The sequence below is a fragment of the Etheostoma spectabile genome, chromosome 23, assembly GCF_008692095.1.
Source record: "Etheostoma spectabile isolate EspeVRDwgs_2016 chromosome 23, UIUC_Espe_1.0, whole genome shotgun sequence".
NCBI classification, from domain to species: Eukaryota; Metazoa; Chordata; class Actinopteri; order Perciformes; family Percidae; genus Etheostoma; species Etheostoma spectabile.
The window spans coordinates 5,923,679-5,935,285 of NC_045755.1; the positions used below are offsets into that span (position 1 = coordinate 5,923,679).

Genomic DNA, 11,607 nt, shown 5'->3' on the forward strand with positions numbered 1-11,607 from the left:
GTAGATAGGCAAAGGGAAACAAAATTTAGATAATAATTGATCAAGGTATAAAGTTCAGTGTTGAAAAACAGAATGAGAGGGGATAAAAAGAGAAAGGGGGGAAAAAAGAGAAGAAGTAGAAAGACTTACAAAATTAAAATAAAGCTTAGTCTACAGCTCAACAAACCATAGCTTGGATGAACTAACAACACCAAATTAATCTTGTCTAAATCTTTCTGAACTCTTGGCTAAACTTTGGGCAGCATGAAATGGATTGCACTTGACAGGTGAACGCCATAGAACAGCAAGGATGGTGTTTTTTCTTTTCATGCCTTACTTCAATTAAAGCACCACTGTCATTTTGTGTCAGATTTAGTTTGTGCACCCTTGGAAGCAGATAGAACTCATACATTTGACTAATTATACATAACGTGGCACTTTACGGCAACCTCAGGGTGGAGAAAAACACCATTTTTTTCTCATCGTCTGATAATTACTTTCATTTTTACATATTTACTATATTTCAATCAGGAAAACTATCCTATGAGCGCTTTCAACATTTTCAGTCCAGAAATTTCAGCATTACCATTTCTTCCAAATATTCATATATTTCTATAATCCTTCTTACAGTTATTGATCGCTGCAGGCAAAGATTCTTTTCACTTTCTCTGTTTTCAATGACATAAAACTGCTGGGTCAGCTGCAGCGCCGTGTAAGCCAAACTGAAAATAAAAACAAATCCTGAACTCTCCAGCTCCTCCAGTTTAAGTGCACTCTCTGCACTCGCATGACTTATGTGGACATCGGTGATTAGGAAGCCAGAGAATCACATTTTTCTCAAAAAGAACACTTTGGCTGACCCGACAGCAGCACTATGTTTTCATGGACCCACTTCCTGGTCAGCCATCCCTTATCATCACTGATAGGCACTGAATGTTACTCTTGTGAAGGATTGATACAAAATCATAACAACAAACTACAGTGCTTTCTCATTTAGGCCGTTTGTTGCTGGTGCATTTTGACTAAACCACAGCCAGCTGGCAGGAGAGACGGACATATTTAGAGGTGGGGAGCTTGATAGGAAAGTCGTGAAGGTGTATTTTGGTGTTTGCTTTTGCTTGATTGTTGGACAGGGTGAGTAGGTGCGAAGTGGGAAGACTGAAAGATCATTATGTGAGGACATATTTTGTATATATGCATCAATAGAATTCTTTTTGAACCGGAGTGAGTGGCCTTCCCAATACTCCTACAATAATCCTGATAAAGTTATTAACACATAATTGAACATAACTTGGTGGTTGTTTAGAAATGCCAGCTGACCTAGTACTGCTCTGTACCTAATCAGCTCTGTTGTACAATATACTCTATTATACAGTATGTGAAGTCTGCGTGGTGTCCATAGTAACCAGTAGTTGTTTTTCATCATGCATCCACAGTAAAAAGGTCGATGACAAATCTTATCATCATCCTACTAAAAGAAGTTAAGAATAAAGGGAAAAAGAGTGGGGGGAAAAAGCAGAACAATCCAATGAGTGAAGAACATCACCCAGAAGCATATGAAGTACACAGAAAGTACTGCTATCTAAATGTATTCACATCATAAAAAACAATACCGTGTCCTGACATTTATTTACAATTCATGTCTCATTTCCTGAACATAATTTACATCTTGACATCAGAAAGTAGGTGCACTGTTTGATGAGTTAAAGCCATTTGGCAGCCTCATTCATTATGGTTTTGAATTATTCATCTGATTTATAGATTTACACAATACATGTTTGTTTAAGCAGAGAACTATCAGACCCACTCACCAAACAGGATATTATTGTAGACCGTTTGAGTTTGTTAACAATAACTACACACAGTGTAATGGCGCTGAGCAGACAAGGACGAGAACCAACTGGATATACTCTAATCTCATTCATCTAAAATGCTTGTTTGATGTTTTCCTGTTCCAACACTGTCACCAACATTAGGTTGGAGACCTTTACCTGTTGGGTCAGACTAAAGAAAACGGCACCACCCAAAGTAGCAGCCAGTCCGAACGGCAGTGAGAAGGGAACATTGGTAACAATAGATTTTGTTTATTAAAGACGCTATCAAAGCAACATAGTCGTTAAAATAAGCACAGCAGCAGTGTCAGATATACATCGGACCGCCGTGTTTAACTGTATATCTTGAAACGTTACCTTTACTGAATGGCTGAAAATGACAACGGAAATAAATAGGGTTGGCTGGTACTTTCCCTCTGTAATGAATTTTTTTTAAATTTAATTCCCTACAACCTATCAAAAAAATAAGTATTCATCTTTGTAGTGAAACTTTTATTATTGTACTTGAATCCTATTCTATTTTAGCCTGTTTTTATTTTCTGTCTTTTTTGAACTGCTCTTTAATGTTTTATGTAAACTACTTTGAATTGCCTTGTTGCTGAAATGTACTTTAGAAATATAGTTGCCTTTCCTTACAACATCCAGCCCGTCAGTCAGTCACCATGGCATAACGAACCCTGTTGTCACTACCTGTATCAGAGGAAGTGTTTTTGTTGAACTCATCACGGGCGCTTTTGCCTCGCCATTACCGGTATATTATATTGCAGCGAACGTCGTCTGCGTGGAATATTGAAAGGTGTAACAACACTTGGAACTGATTTACGGTCATTGCTGTGACTCAGTTTGAGTCACGGCTTTGCTCCCTCCGTGTGTTTGTCAGAGCTTGAGCTCTGAGTCACACATGCAGGGGACCGCTGAGCCTGCGCTTACATGGTCTCAGGTACCAGAATTTGGCAACGTTTGATTTAATGTGAATCAGTGTTCGGTAGAACCAGTGTAATTTGGTCGGAACCCAAAAAAGTACCGAATTCGGTAGCCAACCCCAGAAGTAAACTGCTGATTTCTCACATCTCTGCAAATCAAATCAACTGACATTCATCTGCCCAAAATTGCTTTTTGTGTTTGCAAACATCACAGTGATTCCGTCTATTGGACGATTCCTGAGGTATGGGGGCCTCAGGGTGCCTTTCTTCATTTTGCGAATGATACGGTCCTGCTGGCTTCATCAGACAGCGACCCCCAGTGTGCACCATGATTGTTTGCAGAAGAGTATGAAGAAGTGGTGATGAGAGTCGGCACCTTTAAATCTGAGACCGTGCCAAGTCACTGCCCCAAGTATCTTGGGGTCTTGTTCACCAGTATGGGGAGGGTGGAGCTGGATCGGGTTCAGACGGCCGAATGGAGTATACACATGTATTGACATGACTTTAACTAAGAATTATGTCAAAGTATACAGTGGTCACTAGTAAGCAACATGACACAACACTCATACGTGTATTGTCTACTCCAAATCTAGAACAGAAACAAGGGATGAATGATTAAACTGTGTTGTTGCTTTGTCTTGACTTGACAGCAGCCCAAGTACACGTTGTACTTGTAATCCATCCTCTAAATATTTGATGTTTCACAATGTCGTTTGGATCGCAAACCCCACGCACCCTTTTAGACAACACACAAACACGCACATACACCTTTTCTTTTGACAGTCCCTTACCTCCAGTCCTACCCTGTTCGGGATAATAGGCCACTTCTGATCATGAAACTTTCAGTAGAGCTGTCAGCAAGGCACAGCGCTGTTCTCGTCTGCTCTGTTCTGCTCTCTTCTATTGTCGCTTTTAGAACTTTTTTCTAATTTTTCCAAACTCCTCTCCCGATGTCCTCTCTGCCGTCATCTCTGAATATACTCCCCTATCCTATCTTTTCCTCCATGTCGTTACCTCTTGCGCTTCTCCACTTGCCCTTAAATGACGCTTTTGAAAGACGCTCCACATCATACAACCAGGTGGAGATTTGGAGTGCTTAAATTAATTGGATATGTCCCACAAAAGAACCCGTAGCATGTCATTTTTTTCTTTTGAGTAGGTCAGTGATTTCAAAAACTTTAGCTCAAGGGACAATGCTCTTGAATCACAAGAGCCTGCTTTGTTAGTGCTCAAGGATTCAGAACTTGTCCTAGCTTAGGATGCTGTTGTTAAATAAGCTATTAAAACGCTTTGTCAGCGTGTGTCCCTTCCCTTGTCCGCATGTAGTCCTGTTTTTGTTTGAGCTTTTGTCATGCTTTATCAACCTTACCTCTGAGGCAAGAATATTTCTCTGTTTGGCAGGTGATTTAGTTGTTGTATAGGCCCCTTTTCAACACGACAGAATATGCATTATTCATTAATGTTTAAACTTACTGGATTTCCAAACTAGATTAATGCAGCTTTTTGACAGATGTCCTTAAAGCCTTTCCATGAATCACCACAAAACAGAGAAGGTGTTGGCCTTGCAGGGACAAATAACCTAGAGTGTTTGGGTCTCACAAATGCAGATAATAAACCGAAATACCTTGCCCTTTGCCACTGAGCGTGTCTGTGTGTGTCTGTGTGTGTTTTTCCAGGCGAGATTTTAACCTGAGTGTTGTAATGTCTCCGCTGTGGTCTTCTCTCTGTGGTGTGGCCATCTGTTCAAAAACCTCATCCAACACAAGACAGGCTTCCTCTGTCCTCCTCTCTGTCTCTGTCATCTTCTCTTTCTATCTGCAATCTGTTCTTGATATTTTTTCTATTTTGCCTTTAGTCTGACTTAACCCCATTTTTTTCTCTTTGTCACTATTGATATAAAGACGAGGACAAGAGGGAGAAACAGAGAGAAAAACATGAATGATATAGAGCGAAACACACACATATACACACATAATACACAAACTTCTCCTCCCCGGCATACATACAGACAGACGGAAAGACAGACAGGGACCAAATTATCCCTGTTGCGTGGAGCATGAAATTAGCAAGTAGCTCAGTGTGGCAGCATTAGCATGGCTGTTAAAAGGATACTGTGACATTTTCAGGTTCTGAAATATGGTCCTTTACCATATATGGACGATAATATTTACCAGGCGTAGGTGCTCTTTAGGATTTTTAGTGGCCATGTTTAATACTATTGTGTACGATGTGCTCAAATGTGTGGAATCACAAGAGTGTGAAGATTAGCTAAGATTGAGATTAAAGAGCACTTTTAACAAAATGAATCAAAGATGTATGTTGGTCCTTGCAGCATGGTACACTGAATCTAACATTTCAGGGAAGCTGAATTGTAATGCATGTATAAAATATCACCATAATCAAGTGCATTAAAAACATTAGTTTTCCCTTGCCCCAAAAAAGAAAAAAACGCATTTGTTTTGGTAATGGAAACCCAACTTTACCCTGAGTTTTTTTTTTAAAGAAACTCAATATGGTGTTTATCTCGCGACACACATTTCGCAGAACGAACACTCTTACTCTTGTACTTTTATATGTACGTTTACTTAAGTAAAGCATCTGAATACTTTAATCGCCACTGACCTCAACATACAGTATGTTCATCGAACCTCAGTCTAATGTCTTATACCTGTCATTTCCATTTCATTAAGCTTTATCTTGACTGACGGGGAGATTTTCTTTGTTAAGCATATTTTTTCTGTGCTGTATTTTTCTTTATATCATTAAAGGCCTTACATAATGAGCATTAGCACTTAGCTGACTCCAGCACTTTATCTTTCATATGTTAATATGAAAATTCAGGTCACAGATGGAGTAAAAGACAATGAAAAAATGTAAATAGATAAAAAAGACTCTGCTTTAGGATGTTGATAAAAGATTAAGTCACGGCCAAGACAGTTATACACATTTGTATTTCTACCTATCCAGAATGTGCATGCCTGTTTGTAAGAGATTGTCTGGTAACCTGCTAAAGGTACCTGCCAAAGTGGTGTGTACAGTATACTTACAGGGTGAGGTGATGCTTCTCTGTGCCTTTTCCCCTCTTACTGTTCCTAAATAAACCCCTACACATATTTCAGTATCATTTGCATATGCAATCCTCTAAATCCCCTAAAAAAAAAAGGCAACTATTAAAGGCTGCATGGCCTAGAGTATCCACCAAACAGGGTCAGTCAGTGTTAGTACCACAGAAATGAATAATAGAAAAGAAACTGCTGTGTTTTTTTTTCAGTGAATGAAATGCTCTAAAGAGCTTGCATTTCTTTTGACAGCATAGTTTAATCAAAATGTATAATTATTTCTCTGAAGTAAAACCTAATGAAAATAACCTTCTAAATGTAGTGCTACATACCTTCATATCTATCAGACTATACAAATGATAACATGCACTTTAGAATATGAATAAATCATCTACCTGCCAACAGACTAAGAGAGATTGTGTGAGCATCCCAGAGGGAATTGGCACTTTTCCTGCCTCTCTGACTCCTATCTGTAGTAATGGTTGGCCTTGCGGCCACACTATACAATAAGACAGGTCTCTGCAGACAGGACCCCGATCACACACACCAAGCCGTACTGGCTTCCAGATATGCACACTCGCACATAGAATTCTCTCTCTCTCTCTGTTCTTCCGTCACACTCCCACATGAGTGTCAAAATTTCCTCCCTGTTTCTCTTTTATTGTCTTATCAATCTTAACATGAAAGGAACATTACAAGTTTTATAAATGTAGCATTTATTACAGAGTTAGTTAGTATCCTGTTCTCTCATTACACTGTGTGTGTGTGTGTGTGTGTGTGTGTGTAATATTGATGACACACACACACACACACACACACACACACAGAGACACACACACACACACACACACAATATCTTTAATTTCACATACATTCTGTATATTTTCACATACTCACACATTGTGGACACCTGTGAATTACTTTCAATCCAGTGCTTTTCTTTCAAATCCAACATACACATAATGAGGTTGAACACATATAGAAAGGATCTGAAATGGACCAAATCCATGGCAAGGGGGGAATTCTGATCTTATTATTTTATGTTGCCATTTTCACCCTTAGATTAACCTTAGTGCTTGGCAATTTCAAATATAGCCTAAAGCAAGACACCGCATAGCAGGGAGAAGCACACACGGGGCCAGAAACTATGCTGAAGTTAATTTTAAATGTATTTCGAGCTCTTTCTCTGGGTTTTTTCTCTTGGGTTTTTACTGTATACGCCTTTCTTTCTTTTTTTTTTTTAATGGATTTCATCATGACCTCTCTTGTCATCCCTGTCAGCAGTTTTTTTTTTTTTGCTCCGTGAGATCTTATACTGTAATTTACAATTCAAAATGTCACTTTGTGGCCTTCGTTTGAATGTCTCCTCCAGTCATACACGTACATCGTGCGCAGGATCCCAGCCCATTGTATGCAGGGACATTTAATGTCAACTATTGCCAATCACTACCACAGTCTTGTTCATATCATATGAAACAAGCTCTCCAATTACCACTCGAGTGTCAGCGCTTCATCATATCCTATCTGTGTAATTGTTACATCATTTTTAATCTGCTCGTTTATCATCTTGCATCACTCCCCAGCTTCATCACCTTTTCACCTTGTCTGGAGTCGGTCTGTCAGGGTATCGAGTTGGTCCTACGTCAGGCCGTTTTGTTTGGAGGGATGAGACTAGTCCGACACCCAACGCAGCAGTTTAAAAGACACTGTGACATTGCAATACTCCTTTTCAATCTCACTCTGTATTCCACTTTCCCTTTTCCTCCGCTGTTCACATTTAGCCTACTACACTCGCCGTACTCTCATGAACTCTCCCTTACCTCTTACCCCTCTCCTTATTGACTCCTCTCCCCGTACCCCCATCACCCTTTCTCCCCCACAGCTGCCTCTCACCCGCCACCTTCCCGCACTTGTCTCCGTACTACAGCGCTTTTCAGTCAGATCGTCCCCTGTTTTAGCCAATGTGGCTGCCCTGACACAAGGGGGGAGAACCATGCATGACAATAGAGGTGAGAGAGCCAAGTTAGACAAAGTTACTTTGTCTCCTATAACAAACTTTATTTTGCAAATCATAATGATGCGAAAGCCTTGAGCTGAAGTAGCAGCAGTGGATGGATAGGCCAGGGGGGAGGTGATCTTTATATTAGTAGTTAATTTACAGGCCTGGCCTTGGACACACATTCATACGGTTTAATAAATTACTTTTTGGACTTTAACTTATCGTTGCACTTACAATAACGAGTGTAGCTGTCCTCAATTTAGGTCTCATCTCATCTCTGTCTTTCGTTTTGTTGGTAACTTGTCCACGCCTTCTTTTCCACAAAAGGGAAACACACTGTCTGAGGTCACATACAGGCACGAAGCTACGTTGCGCATGTGTCGAACCGTGCGAAGAGCGCACATGCTCCGAACCGAGACAAGCGAGCCGAACGGTTTGGATGTTTCTTCATGAACCGTGCTAACCCTAGTACAAATGTTTGGCATGTTTGCTTGATGAATGACTTAAACCTCACAGTGCAGTTTGTCAGTCAAGTACAGTCCAATTTTGATGTTTTGCTTTGCAATAAAGGATCTTTCCAGTGATTTTTGTTGTTGTTGTAACTTTATCTTCTTTTTCCTCTGCCAGACAGACACACACATCAAAGTGAGAAACAAGTCCTACATGCTGTCATTAGTTAGACTGCCGTTACTGCTGCTGCTAATGGAGGCTTAATATTTGAAAATAGCAGTGGAGCGTTATAGAATTGATTAGTGACGAAGCAAAAATATCAGGATATAAATCACTTTTTAATGTGTTAAATATTTGTCACAGTCATAATAATTAGAAAGAGAGGGAAAGGTGGGTGACAGACATTTGTTGAATGTGACTGAAGGTAGTGAGAGATTGTGAGAGCAGAGGATAGATGGAGGGGGGATTAAAAAAGAGGAACAGGGGGCAGACAGAGTTTCACAGTCCCTAAGAGTTCATTGGTGCCTTCAACCATGATCTCTCTCTCTCTCTCTCTCTCTCTCTCTCTCTCTCTCTCTCTCACACACTCAGAAGAAGAAGAAGAAAGGGCTGCCACTCCTTTACTAACTGAGTGTGTGTATGTTTGTGTGTGTGCGTGTGTATTTGCGTGCTACTATTTGTTTGGATTGGAGATGCAAGGTTAGACCAACAAGCCAATCACCTGCCAGTTTACAACTCACATCACGCTACGCTTCGCTGTTCACAAACATCAAGCTTTTTTCCCCACTCCGCTCTCACCACACTGTCTACTCTCTCTTTCTATTACTCGTTTTCTCTCTCTCTCTCTCTCTCTCTCTCTCTCTCTCTCTCTCTCTCTCACACACACAGACACACACACAGACACACACACACACACACACACACACACACACAGTTGGGAAATTCTGAAAATTGGTTTAACAAAGTGGGAGGTAAAAGAAGAGGAAACCCAAACAACAGGAGATGTACACAAAAGCGTAGGGAGTATCAATCTGTCTAGAAAGAGCAAACGCAATAAAAGCAACATGCAGTAAAGAAGGAAAGCTGAAATCCAGTATAGATTTTTTTTTTGTGACTATTTTTGTATCACACCATGCCTCTGTTTAGATCTCTCTTCTCTTCTCTCCTCTTTTATTTCTTTATTATTTCTTCCCTCGTTCCTGGGGGTAAATTAAATTATTATAGCAGAAAGGCAGTTCCTCTTAATTCCTGGCTCACTGTTGTACACAAATGAGTATGGTGGTTAAAGAGCAAAACTTTGCATTTGTTTACTCTTATGAAGTGGAAATGAGTAACACTACACCTTCTAATTGCAATCCTGTAAATTAGCAGTAAAATGTAATGAACATGACTGAATTATGGGAACATGTGTGTAGCCTCTGGCTCTTGTATTAACTCACCAAGAGTGTACAGAACGTAGTGTAGAATTAAATAGTGTGTGAGTTAGTTTCCTGAAACTGTAAATGATGCTTGGGTAGTAAAAATGGGAGTGTATTTTAATACAGCTTTGCTTCTTTACCACCACATAGGATTGAAGTAGACACATCCAAGAGCATACTTGCGGAAGAATTCATGTATTCATGCTATTACTAAGTGGGTGGGTGTGTGCACGCAAAACAATTTTTTAAATAATCGTTAATATTAATAATATTTTCACCAATATAATAATAATATATAATAATACTTTAATATGCAATCATTTTTTAAAAGTCCCATGACATGAAAAATTCACTACTACTACTATACACGTGTCACACATACGACAGTGTAATTTTTTTTTCCCGCAGCTCACACGGAAGAGCTGCCCTCCAACCCCTCCCCCTCGTGAAGTTGCGTGCATGACAGCATCAACATTGCACTTGCTCAGAGGGGCTATCGTTACGTTAGTAGTAGCATGCTCCTGGTGGTCTTGCCGTGGGATTAACTGTACTAATAAAACCGTTGAAAGAACGCAGCCACGCCGCTGTGAAAGCTCCCTGAACGTCATTTATCAGAGTCTGGTTGTTACCCCTCCCTGCAGCAGTCTCCTCCACTCCTTATCTTTATAATGGAGCTAGATAGCTAACCACTACTCAGAGCTAATTGTTGTTAACCGAGCCTTCAGTTCTCCGTGCCTAGATCCATTATCTGCATGTATGGACTAAAGCCCGAATAAACCCCTTCATTTTACTAAAATGGCTGTAAAAGTTTTAAACTACAGCTCAGAGTTGTTTAAATGACAGGACTCTGCTCAGGGTACGGTGTAGCATTAGCGTGCCAAGTTGATGCATTCTCTGCGGAATGCTGACGGATTTAAAACGTGATTAGTAAATCAAAGCAATTAATCATTCAGCCTGTGTGTGTGTGTGTGTGTGTTCCATTCAAGTGCATCTGTTACTCTGATATTGCACAGTAGTACAGTAGAGACACTGATTCATAAGTACATATTCATACAGTATGTGGGTAACTATAACCCCAACAGACAAGCAAGCCAGAGTGCATTCAGAAAAGCTCAAACATTGAAATGCAATATTGATATTCTCTACTACTACTTCTACCCCCTATTCACTTGGATTTAAAGGCCCTGGTAATTACTTTCATTCAGAAGCCACAGAAGAGAGGTGCAACAATTTCATCACTTTTTTCAGAAAAAAAGTAGACACCAATCCTCTCCCTGCTATCCAGTTTCTCCACACTGCCTGTCCTGACTGCCGACCCACAGCCTGCGATTTCCCAACCTCTCTGCTGTTTTTTGGTCATCTCACAGCGAGAGGTTGAGGACATCATCAAAAAGATGAAACCATCCACCTGTGCCCTGGACCCCTTCCCCACAGCCCTGGCAAAATCCAACCTCCATGCCATAAGTCCCCTCATCACAAAGGTCATTAACCACTCCCTCCAGGCAGGCCATGTTCCATCAACACTGAAAACAGCTGTTATCAGACCATTTCTCAAAAAACCCTAGACCCAGACGTCTTTACCAACTACAAGCCCATTTCCAACCTTCCATTCCTTTCCAAGGTGCTGGATAAAGTAGTTGCCGCACAGCTTCAGGACCATCTCAAGCAAAACAACCTTTTTGATAAATTTCAGTCTGGTTTCTGCCCTGGCCACAACATAGAAACAGCCCTGGTCAGGGTCACAAATGACCTGCTGACGACTGCAGATGCTTGCTCCCCATTTCTTCTCATCTTCCGGGACTTGACTGCAGCATTCGACACTGTGGACCAAAACATCCTCCTCCATCGTCTTAATTCCGCTATCAGTGTTTCTGACTCTGTCCATGAGTGGTTTATCCTCTACATGCTCCCACTTTGCCCTTTCATCAGCCGGCATGGAATCTCATT

At 40.6% G+C, this 11,607-nt stretch overlaps 1 protein-coding gene across 3 annotated transcripts in view; it reads left to right on the forward strand.

Moving 5' to 3' along the window:
• Positions 1 to 11,607, forward strand: part of tbc1d22a (TBC1 domain family, member 22a) — a 187,026-nt gene that overhangs the window by 151,867 nt on the left and 23,552 nt on the right. The gene's annotated exons all lie outside the window — the stretch shown is intronic.